This window comes from Danio aesculapii, chromosome 4 (assembly GCF_903798145.1).
Source record: "Danio aesculapii chromosome 4, fDanAes4.1, whole genome shotgun sequence".
Classification (NCBI taxonomy): domain Eukaryota; kingdom Metazoa; phylum Chordata; class Actinopteri; order Cypriniformes; family Danionidae; genus Danio; species Danio aesculapii.
The window spans coordinates 12,956,323-12,968,230 of NC_079438.1; the positions used below are offsets into that span (position 1 = coordinate 12,956,323).

General features: G+C 40.8%; 3 non-coding genes across 3 annotated transcripts; all 3 read right to left on the bottom strand.

Annotated features, from left to right (window-relative positions):
- Window positions 1-17: 17 nt before the first annotated feature.
- trnas-uga (transfer RNA serine (anticodon UGA)) lies at window positions 18-99 on the bottom strand. Its single transcript has one exon. It is a non-coding gene; the product is annotated as a tRNA-Ser (tRNA).
- Window positions 100-227: 128 nt separating this feature from the next.
- trnah-gug (transfer RNA histidin (anticodon GUG)) lies at window positions 228-299 on the bottom strand. Its single transcript has one exon. It is a non-coding gene; the product is annotated as a tRNA-His (tRNA).
- A 143-nt stretch (window positions 300-442) lies between these two features.
- Window positions 443-524, bottom strand: trnas-cga (transfer RNA serine (anticodon CGA)). Its single transcript has one exon. It is a non-coding gene; the product is annotated as a tRNA-Ser (tRNA).
- Window positions 525-11,908: the final 11,384 nt, after the last annotated feature.

The window sequence follows — 11,908 nt, forward strand, 5'->3', positions numbered from 1 at the left end:
AAAACAGCTGGCTGTTCCGTAGTCGGCAGGGTTCGAACCTGCTCGGGGAGACCCCAATGGATTTCAATTCCATCGCCTTAACCTCTCGGCCACGACTACACATGGTGGCAGTCCATTGACTTTTTCTGCTTAATGTGGGCAACAGTGAACGCAGCACAGTTGGGGCATAAATGGCCTGAGGTTGTAAAAAGCGGCACAAGCATTGCTCGCAGTTAACAGGAACACGCTGCCGTGACCCGGATTCAAACCGGGGTTGCTGCGGCCACAACGCAGAGTACTGACCACTATACGATCACGGCACATCGCTCGCTCACGATAAGCTCTGCAGCTGCCTGGACACTAAGGGACACTGGTTTGTTTGCGAGATTCAGAGGAGGACGGCTTTTCCGTTAGGGGGCAATGAGCAAAAACAGCAAGTGGACTTTGTGGAAATACCAACCGACATAGTCGGCAGGTTTCGAACCTGCGCGGGGAGACCCCAATGGATTTCGAGTCCATCGCCTTAACCTCTCGGCCACGACAACACCTGGCCTTGACTCATTTGCTCTGTTGGCCAGATGTGGGCAACACTAGATACAGCAGAGGTTGGGGTGAGAAATCCAGCCGTGGCCTGAGGTGACGAAAACTCAGCCCAGCATGGCTTTCCATTAACAGGTACGCGCTGCTGTGACTGGGATTCAAACTGGGATTTCTCTGGCCACAACACAGAGTATGGATCACTGTACGGTCGCGGCAAACCACTGTCGCTCACCCACAGCTGCCTGGTCACTAAGTGACAGGGGCTTGTTTGTGAGATGCAGAGGAGGATTGCAATTACGTATAGGAGGCTTGAAAGAAAAGAGAACAACAACATAAGTGGACGTGCAAAACAACATAGTCGGCAGGATTCGGACCTGCGCGGGGAAACCCCAATGGATTTCTAGTCCATCTAGTCCATCCTAGATTAAAAGTCTGATGCTCTACCGACTGAGCTATCCGGGCACCTGCCTGTGGAAGCACCTGTTTGCGGAGTTGGCCCTCTGAAAGCCAATTGCCATAGTTTAGCAGAACCTTTTAGGTTCATCTCAAGAAGGTTTTCACAGCTACTGTGTTTCATCCACCAAACATTGCTCCCAAATTGAAGTGAGACCTTCAAAGACAACCCAGATGGGACTTGAACCAACAATCCCAAGCCCCGGAGGTTGATGCCTTATCCATTAGGCCACTGGGCCGTTTTGCCCAGTACCGCCGCTCCCTATACGCAGAGTACGCAGGCTGCGTAGGGCCTCACCTCCGAAGGGGGGCACAATCTCCGGTGCTCAAAAAAAAAAAATCTCTTCCTTGTATATTAATATTAACAAAAGAATTAATATACATAAAAAATAATAAATATATATTTTTAAAAGCATTTTATGATGAACGCAAAAAAACATGTGACACGTGCCAAGACATTTTTTGCGTTCAAGCGCGCGTACGCGCATTCACGCGGCCCGTCCACCTGTGTTCGCGCCTTTGCGGCTGCTAGCAGATAGATGAATGCAATACAATGCTCGGGAAAAGACAACAACAATCTGGGGCTAAGAAGAGAAAAAGAAAAAAAACACAAGATGAATCCCGAAATGAATCCCGAATCTGAAAATCATATTTTATTTGAAGCAACATTACATAAGCGAGGCGAATTAATTAACCCTAAACATCGCCACAACTCCAACCAATCTGCCTGATCCGCAGTGTAAACTAAGTTTATGTGAATTAATTTCGTGCTTTGCTGCCATTCATTGTTTTTGAGCTATGGTAAGACATAAATTTTTTTTTTTGTTAAAATACTTTTTTTCCACAACAAACCAAGCCGTTTTCTATAGAAGCCAGTTCCCAACTTTGAATAAAAAAGAGAAAAAAAGATGTTTGAGTGGGTTATGGAGACTATAATTCTTTTTAACTAAGGCATTGGGAATTATAAAGCACTAAACAGACCATCTGAAACTAAGCTGTAGGTTGTGTGATTCCTTCAAAAGGATAAAATTAATTCTATATTATTTATCCATTATTCATTCATTCATTACAACCTTTTTTCATTGAATTGCGTGAGAAAAACTAAAAATTCCGAGTTCTAAAACTCAAATTCTGAGATATAAATTCCCAATTCCGAGTCATAAAGTCAGAATTTAGATTCTGTCATGCAATTCTGATATATAATGTTGCAATTGTTTAATATAAAAAGTCAGAATTCTGAGAGTTTTTTCCTGTTAAGAATCCACAGTGTGCATCATGTATCATAGCAACCACTGTGTTGCGTCATCTATGATACCATAGACATATTTCTATGTACAATACATATGTCTGCAGTTCCCTTGTACACCCCATGAGGGCACCCTTACAACATGAAATGAATATAGCTGCTGAATTCAGGAAAATTCACATCAACAAAATGTATATCATATTGTTACACATATTGGATAAATATTTTCCAGTGTTGGTTTGACAGCAGATTAATAAAGGGACTAAACTGAAAAGAAAAAGAATGAATGAATAATGGATAAATAATATAGAATTAATTTTAGCCTTTTGAAGGAATCACACAACCTACAGCTTAGTTTCAGATGGTCTGTTTAGTGCTTTATAATTCCTTTTAGACCAAATGCCTTAGTTAAAAAGAATTAGTCTCCATAACACACTCAAACATCTTTAAAACCCTCAATTCTGATTTTATATCATGCAATTGCGACTTTATTTCTCAGAATTGTGAGATATAAAGTCTAATATATATAATCTATTATTAAATAGATTATTATAATAATAATATCTAATATATTATCTAATATTATAACTGTGACTTTATAACTATGAGTTGTGACTTTTTATCTCACATTTCTGACTGTATAACTCAAAATCACTCATTCCTTCTTAGAAAAACTGGTAAATGTCTTGGATTTATACTGACACTGAAAGTGTTTTTTTTTTTCATAGATTAAATTGCAAGTTAAATTAAAATTTTTTTGTAGTTAAGGAACATTATGAAGAGTGCTCGACAAGCCCAATGCCTTGAAAGTGTGTTTTTTTATTGTTTTTTATTACTAATACTTCTGCATTGTACATGCAGGTTCAATGCTAAAATATGTCACAAAAGATGACGAGGTGGCATCATCCAACACTAATCCAGAGGTATCCAGTAGTTGCACAGATGCAGAACCAGGATGCAGCACTGGTGACTGTCCTTCCACCAGCTATGCAGGTACAGGTGCAGTGGTCACAACTGTCAGTCTACACTCAGGCAGAAGTTCTGTGAACACAGGGAGATCACCAGTGCATAAAGAAGTTGAAACTAATGTGGTGTCTCCTACAAGTGCTCTTCCAGCTGATCCTTCTCTCTGGCCATCTCATCTTACAGATTTGGATCGTCTTGAAATTGTAAAGAGAGCACCATATAAAGTAGATTCAGATTTTTCTTTCCCAAAAGACAAAGATGGACGAGGAATTAATCGTATGCAATTCTACCGTGTACTCTCAAATGGAGAAAAGTTTTTAAGAAGCTGGCTCATGTATTCAAAGAACAATTTTTTTGCTTTGCCTGTAAACTCTTCAGTTCAAAAGACACAAACCTGTCAAGGGAGGGTTTCAGTGACCGGTCCAACCTCAGCAAGACTCTTAAGGAGTCACGACAATAGCATAGACCACACACAATCCATGCTGAAATGGAGGGAACTTGAGATCCGCTTAAAGAATAAGAAGACAATAGATCATCAAGAACTGACTCTTTTAGAGGCAGAGAGGAAAAGATGGCGAGATGTCCTCACACGGTTAGTCAGCATCCCAATATCTCTGGCATCACGAAATCTTGCTTTTAGGGGCTCTTCAGGACATCTTTATGATTCGAATAATGGGAATTTTCTCAAGGAGGTCGAGCTTCTTGCGCTATTTGATCCTGTGATGGAAAATCATTTGTCAAGAATCAAGGACAAAAGCACACGCACACATTATCTTGGACAGCAAACCCAAAATGAGCTGATAGAACTTATAAGCAACAAAATACTGAAGACCATTGTGTCCAATATTAACCTGGCAAAATACTACTCCATTATTCTTGACTGCACACCAGATGCAAGTCACAAAGAACAAATGTCAGTAATATTGCGTTCTGTGACTTTAGACCCAAAGCCATAGATTAATGAATACTTTTTAGGCTATATGGATGTCTTGGAAACCACTGGGTTGAATCTGTCAAATGTGATATTTGACAGGCTTCAGGAACTTCAGATTCCTTTTGAAAATTGCAGGGGACAGGCCTACGACAATGGTGCTAATATGAAAGGGAAAAGTCAAGGTGTGCAAGCCAGGCTATTAAAGAAAAACCCAAGAGCTTTGTTTGTACCTTGCGGAGCACATTCAATGAATCTTGTGATAGCAGATGCAGCGAAGGCATCAAAGGATGCTGTTGGATACTTTGGTTATGTGCAGAAACTCTTCACATATTTTTCAGGATCTACACAGCGATGGAACATCTTGTTAAAGCATGTCCATCTCACATTGAAGTCCTGGAGTGACGTAAGGTGGGAAAGCAGACTGCAAAGCATTACAGTTGTCAGATACCAAGTGAAGGAGATCAGAGATGCTCTCATTGAAGTACGGCAAACCATGAATGATCCCGTTGCCAAAGTAGAGGCTCAGGCCCTGGCAGAAGAAGTGGCTTCATTCAGGTTTTTGATATACACAATTGTATGGTTTGATATCCTAACACATATTAACCAGGTGAACAAGATGCTGCAGTCTAAATCAATGCAAATGGATGTTGCTGTTCGACTCATTGAAAGTGCAAAAGATTCTCTTTCAAAATACAGACAGTCTGGTTTTGCAGATGCTCAGTCAATTACAAAGGAACTCTGTGAGACCCTAAACATAGAGCCTGAGCTTAAAGAGAAGCGGCTGAGAAGCACGAAAAGACATTTTGCCTACGAGACTGCAGATGAGCCCATCAGTAATGCCCTCAAAAAGCTTGAGGTAACGTTTTTTTACAGCATTGTTGACTCTGCTTTGGCATCACTTCAAGAGAGATTTGAATTTTTCACTCAGGTCAAAGCAAGATTTGGAGTGCTCCTTGATTTCAGCCAAGTTCAAGGAATGTCAAAAGAAACATTACAGAAACACTGCACTGAGTTAGAAAAAACTCTGATACTGGGGGATGCAGGTTCTGATATTGATGGTCAAGAGCTAGCTCAAGAAATCATAAACCTCCCAAAGTTGCCACCACTTACAACAGCTCTGGAGATGCTATCATTTCTTCGCGACAGCCACTTGCAAGAGTTGTACCCAAACCTTTGGATTGCTTTGCGCATCGCTGTAACACTTCCCGTGACAGTTGCCTCTGCTGAGCGAAGTTTTTCTAAGATGAAGCTCATCAAAACATACTTGCGCTCCTCTATGGCACAAGAGCGCTTGAGTGGACTGGCAATAATAAGCATCAACTCTGAATTAGCAAAATCATTATCATATGATGAGCTAATTGATGACTTTGCTGCCAGAAAAAGCAGGGCTGTCCTTTTGTAAATGGTTGAAAATAAGGTAAACTCCTGCAGAAGAAATGTCTGTTTATTTCTTATGTAAAGCATTATCCTTTAACGTAAAGATTTTATTTAGTTTTAAGAATATTTTTTTTGTTTTATTAATGAGATTTTGTAAATAGTTGAAAATAAGGAAGACTCTTGCAGAAGACATGTCTGTTTATTTATGTTAAGCATTATCTTATAATGTAAAGATTTTATTTAATGTTTAAGTATAATTTTTGTTTTATTGATGACCTTTTGTAAATGGTTGAAAATAAGGGAAACTCCATTCCAAACATTTTATCATATATATATATATAATACACATAAATAAATACATGTTTCAATGCATATTTTTGTGTATGTGTTTTTTTTTTTTTTTTTTTGTGGTTTTGGAGTGGGCACCACTGCAAAATTCTGCTTAGGGCACCATTTTGGCCAGCAGCGGCCCTGAGTGGTAGACTCTTGATCAGAGTACTGTCTTAATCATATTAAAATCAGAGTATTGGTGTCCATGTAAACGTACTCACTGAAAGTGCCAGATAATATCACAAACTGTCAAAGACAGTCAATTCATCAACTTTAAGTAGATCCATGAGCTCTCACATTTCATAAGTTTGACGTGCTTTCCCTCTTACACGCAACTTTTGTAAAGCATCTGCTGCATGTTGGTGTGTCAGAATCCTTGCTTGTAAAATATAGCTATACTGTAGAATGCTTAGTTTGAGCAAATAAGATGAATGCGATCATGCATGTTGATGAAGCGAGTCACTCACTACATGTGCCGTACTGCGCGCTTTGCCTTCTATAAGCTACAATAACAAATGCCTGACATCGCTAACATCCGTATCCCTCAAAGCTGTTTAGAATTAAACTTTTAGACTTTTAAACACAGCGGATGCGCCGCTCAGAGCCGCGGCAGAGCACGCACATGACAGTTGATAATATCATGCATGGCGTTGTGCGTCACCAAGCAGCGCTTCTGATGTGCGACCTGCTTTACGTTCTTGTCGCAGCACCAGTGGCACCGGAATTAGGCACCGAAATTCATATGCTGATTCGGTCCGGTGCATACCGGTTCCAAGGGTTTCGGTACCCAACCCTAGTATCCATGGCCCCCCAGTAGGGACACTAATTCCACTGAGTAATGTGAATGGCGCATTTTGCAGAAATTAATTTGTGGTATGTGTAAAAATGTGTTTCCTCATAGGAAATGGCCTCCTATGGGTAAGGCCAGACGGAATCTGCGGACGTTTTTTGCTATTTCTGTGCAGATGGTTTCTGTATAACATGCGAATGCTATGTGAAATACAGTTAATGAAAGTGTGCAGGTTAGGAGCTAGTGAGTGATATAAGTGTGAAGCATTACGCAGAATGTGAGGGGCGTGGGTGTGGTTAGGGTGAAGGGGGCCGTGCAGAAGAAATGTAAATAGGGAGGGTAGACTGTTGGGGAGGGTTAGTAATGGAGGTGGGTGCTTGGTGAAGGGATGTAGAGGAGAAAAAGGTGGGAATACTGGAAGAAGGGTAATGAGTAGGAAGAGGAAGAGTGTTAGGACTTGTAGAGAAAGACTGGGTAGAAATAAGCTGGGTTGAAGAGTGAGGGAGGTTGGGAGGGAGAGAGAATTGAGGAGGATTAAGGGTGGAAGGGATGGCTGGAAGAGTAGGGCTGGAGTTTTCACTGGAATGTGGAGCTGGAGGCAAAGGGAGGGGGGTGGGAAGTCCGAGAGTGGCGTCATTATCTGGTGGATTGTCAATGTTTTGGAATGTTTTGGTAGGTTTAGTTTGTCTAGTTCTATGGGATTGCTTTTCTTGGCTGCTTTCTTTAATGCTCCGGAGAGATTTCGTGCATGCGGGGCTGTGGTGGGTTGAGGATAGGGGGTGTGGTGGCAGCGAGCAGTTTTGCTGTCCTGAGGGGACGAAGTTGGTGAAGAGATGGATTCATAGAGTTTTAGTAGTTTAATTTTATTGCAGCTGCTGGGGATGGAGATTCCAGTGTTTATGAGGGTCTAGCGGAGTTCGTTCACTGTCATCTTGTTGAAATTGAGGGATGATGATCTTGCGGAGGCGTATGAAGAAACTAGAGGCTAAGGCTAAGTTTTTTGCTAGGCTTCTTATAGTGAGTTTGGATTAATCTGATTGGCAAACTAATGATTGCAGATGAGAGACCAGCTGCGGTCAATCATATCACGTGCTCCTCTCGAAATTAGTTTGTGAAACTTAACTAAATGTAGGCTGCCATTCAGACTTAATTGTTGATTTCAAGAATTCAATTGTTAATTTCATCAACTAAATTGCTACTAGTAAAAATTGGTTTGTCCTCCACACACTTCTCCTCCACTGCTACTTCCTCTCTTCCCTCAAACATACACGGTTCTCACTTCTTGATGTAAATAGTGCAGCAGAAACACTCTGCTCCACTTTAACATCCTGCCTAGGTGAGATCAGTCCTGTCTCCACCAGACCAATGCACCCTACTACCTGGCTGTTAGATGGTCTGAGAATGGTTAGTGTTAGGGCATGTTCTGAGATAACGTAGAACAGCACCCAGGGCAACAGAGAGAGGATGGTACAAATCAAAAGCCTCCACTGACCTCAGCAGGTACCAAACCTAGCTGGTATCATTAGCCTCCCGACTCCATTCGACCAAAACCCCATACTACTATAACAAAATGAACACCACTTCAGACATCCGCAAACTATTTAGGACATTTTATACCCTGCTCTGTCCTCCTCCACCAACTCCTTATCAGCTGGCCTCTTTCTTTACACAAAAAAAAACACTCAAATTAGCAGTCTATTTCCCACCAAATCCAACCTAAATCTCCATTAAACAACACCCTCTGAAGAAAAATTCACTCTCTTCCTTCACTCCACACTGGCACATTCCCAAACACTTTTAAGCAGGTATAATAGAGGCCAGCTAGTGAAGTGCTATGCAGGTAAACCTCACTTCTCTGACCTCTAAAGGTGCTCTGGTGACAGATGCTAGGGGCCATAGTCTTTAGCCTCTTTGTTAGAGCAACTGCCATGCGAAAGGTAGCCGGTTCGATCCCAGCTCGGAGCGGGTTGGGTGGTATAGGGCCATAAGGGATTACACAGGCCTGGGTAACCTCACTGTTAAAAAAAAAACACCACTCAACACCTCATTGGATGAAAAATACAAACCAGTCTCTCTCCTGATTATTGCCAAAACACTACAAAGGGCTATTTTCAACTAAATTTTCAAATGTTTAGCCCACATCAAACTGCCTGAAGAATATTGGCTTGGAAAAAACATCACCAACTGCTTATTCATCTGCTTATATCACCTTCCCTGCAACTCCACACATTCAACACAATTTCTCAATCCAGCTGGGATCATCCACCACTACCCCATGTAGTTTGGTAAGAAATCTTGAAATCTGATTCTGGATGATCAGTTGTCCTTCAAAGAGGACATTGCTAATACAGCTCCATTGTGCAGATCTGCACTTTTCAACATCAGAAAAATCTGACTCTTCTTAACAGATCATGCTGCACAACTTTTAGTGCAAACTCTTGTAATTTCAAGGCTGGACCCCGACAGTGCTCTTCTAGCCGGATTCCCATCCTGCACCCCTAATCCTCTACAGATGCTCCAGAACGCTGCAGCTCATCTGGTCTTCAATGAGTTTCATGTAACTCCTCTCTTTATCTCTCTGCATTGGATGACGCTCGACACTCGTATCAAGTTCAAATGACTGGCACTGCACCCCCGTACCGCCACCTACTGCTGAAGGTCTACATCCCCTGCAGGAGCCTCCAGTCTGGGAGTAAGCGCAGGCTATAAATCACTTTCCGAAACCTTTTCATTGACTGTTCCATACTGGAGGAATGTCTTTCCATTACCAACTAAATGTAAACGTAAGAATCTCAGTCACAAAAAAAAATTAATTGAATAAAAAAAATACATAAAAAACATTAATCCATGCACAGCACAATTCATTCACAAAATACAACTCATAAATTCAAAAGAAAAATTGTGAATTAACAAAAATTGGATTTGTGAATTTAAGAGTTGTGTGCTACTTCAAAAAAAATCCAGAGACCTAAGGAGATCACTAAATGTTTCCCTCTGGGGCAGTGGCTTTCTTTGAATACTACATGTGTTTATTGCAACCAAGTTAATCAAGGGTTTTTAACCCTTATAGCAGATGAATCCTTCTGCATGTGTCTAAAATGTATGTCTGGTGCTAAACAAAAGCTAGTGATATTTACAATACACTGTTGTAAATGAAAAACTAGTATCAGAAACAGTATTTGTCTTGTAACATTTGATGTAAGATAGTAACAAACTTACAAGATATTTTAAAACACATAAAATTACCAAGCAGTCTGTTAATGACTTACCCTGAGCATAATGGTACAGGGTGTGGGCCTGCCATCCATGGCAACTGCTCATTGGAAGACAGAGATGGAGCCGTAGAGATGGACCAAATTAGATCATTTAAAAACCTACTGCAACAGTAAAAAACTTTGCTTTTTGCATTAGTTCGCTGCTGTTCTCTGCCCTCTCTCACCTTGCTCTTGGACACTGCACCACCATGCAATCGGGCCACAAAGAACTTTCCATGCAACCTCTTAAACTTAGGAACCGCCGAAACTGCAAAAAACTTCTGCAAACCAACTCTCAGCAGAGTCTGTCACCCTGGTATCTCAGAACAACTTCCACTCACAAGCGAGTGAATCCCAAGGACGTCACTGAAGTGGAGTCACCAACCAATCAGGAACGCTGTGTTTTGTCGAGGCCAGTCGGCGAAGGAAACTCAAACAAATGTTGTCTTTTGCTGATCTGGTGCAAATTGATCTTAAGCAGTTAAAGATAAGCCAAACCTCTGCTTTTGTGGTTTCTGAGGTGTGATTCTAAGATCTAGAAATAGAAGCTAAAATTAATTTGGGACGGTTGTCAAATCATTTTCCACAAACACCAGAATTGAGAACCACTGCTTTGAGGTACTCAAAATAACCAACTATCATACACAAAATGAATTGCCTTCCTAAAGTTACTTCTCTATGTCAGTATATCCCTCTAAATATTTCTTTACAGTATTTAAAACAGTTTGATAATTTTGTGAAATAATATAACAGGAACAATAAGCACCCTAGTTTGCATAGGAGTACATCGCAACAGCCAGTTGATAAAAAAGGGTTGGGGCTTCCTGAGCATTTATTTCACTATTACGCCTTCAGTCTGAGACATCTTGCGCACTGGTCCATCCCTCCTGAGAGAGCTCCATCTTAGTTTATGGTTAAACAAGCCATCCTACTTCCCCTTCCACCACTACATTGTCTATCCATCCATCTATTTATTCATTTTATTTTGTAAATGTGTTATTGTTGAGGCTGATCTCTAAAATATTATAATTTTTACTGATAGATTTTTAGGTGCAGGCTAGGACTGTCTCTGCCATTTGCAGATAACGTTGTCCTTTTGGCTTCATAGGACAAGGATCTTCAGCATGCAGTGGGGCGGTTTGCTGCTGAGTGGGACATGGCAGGGAAAGAAACAGCACCTCTAAGTCAGAAACCATGGTGCTTGACTGGAAAAAGGTGGCCATCTCCAGTTTGGAGAAGTGTCCTTACCCCAAATGGAGTTCAAGTATCTGCCTTTTTTTTCATGAGGAATGGAATGTGAGATTAAAAGATGGATCAGTGCAGCAGCAGCAGTAATGCAGTTGATGTGATTGTCTGTTGTGGTGAAGGAGCTGAGACAAAAGGCAATGTTCTTAATTTACCGCTCCATCTAGGTTCCTACTCTCACCTATGGTCATGACTGAAAAGACAACATCTCAGAAACAACTGGACACATTTTACAAAGTGTTATGACCCGCTTGTTTGGGTCGCACCATAAAAGAAATATGAACCAACAAAATAGCCTGAATGCTATTTATTATAAAATGTAACTCATAGAACAATCAAAGCAACCAACAAATTTCTTGGAATAATAATAAAGATAAAGAACTTAGGATATAATCAAAACAACACTTTATCTACATGATAAAAGTAATGCAAAACAAAACCATAAGGTTAAAGAGTCAATGAGATGGCAGGTCTTGACATGAGGACTCCTGAGTAGCCACAGCGTCCTGGGCTAGCTAGCACAACAACTTTTATAGACCCATTGATGAGTAATGCAGGCATCTGATCAGGATTTACCACATACTCCAAACTGGAGTCTTGGGATCATCACAGTGTATTAATATTGTAAAACTTCATACCTGTTGCTCTGCCTAAATCATAAAATATTCATCAAGTTTGTATTCTACTCAAAAAAAGTAAATGTAGTAAACTAGAAAGAATCTTGAACTTAAAAGTAAAGAAACTTTACTAATAAAAGATGCAACACAGGACAATTGAATGGGCTTTCTAAACTT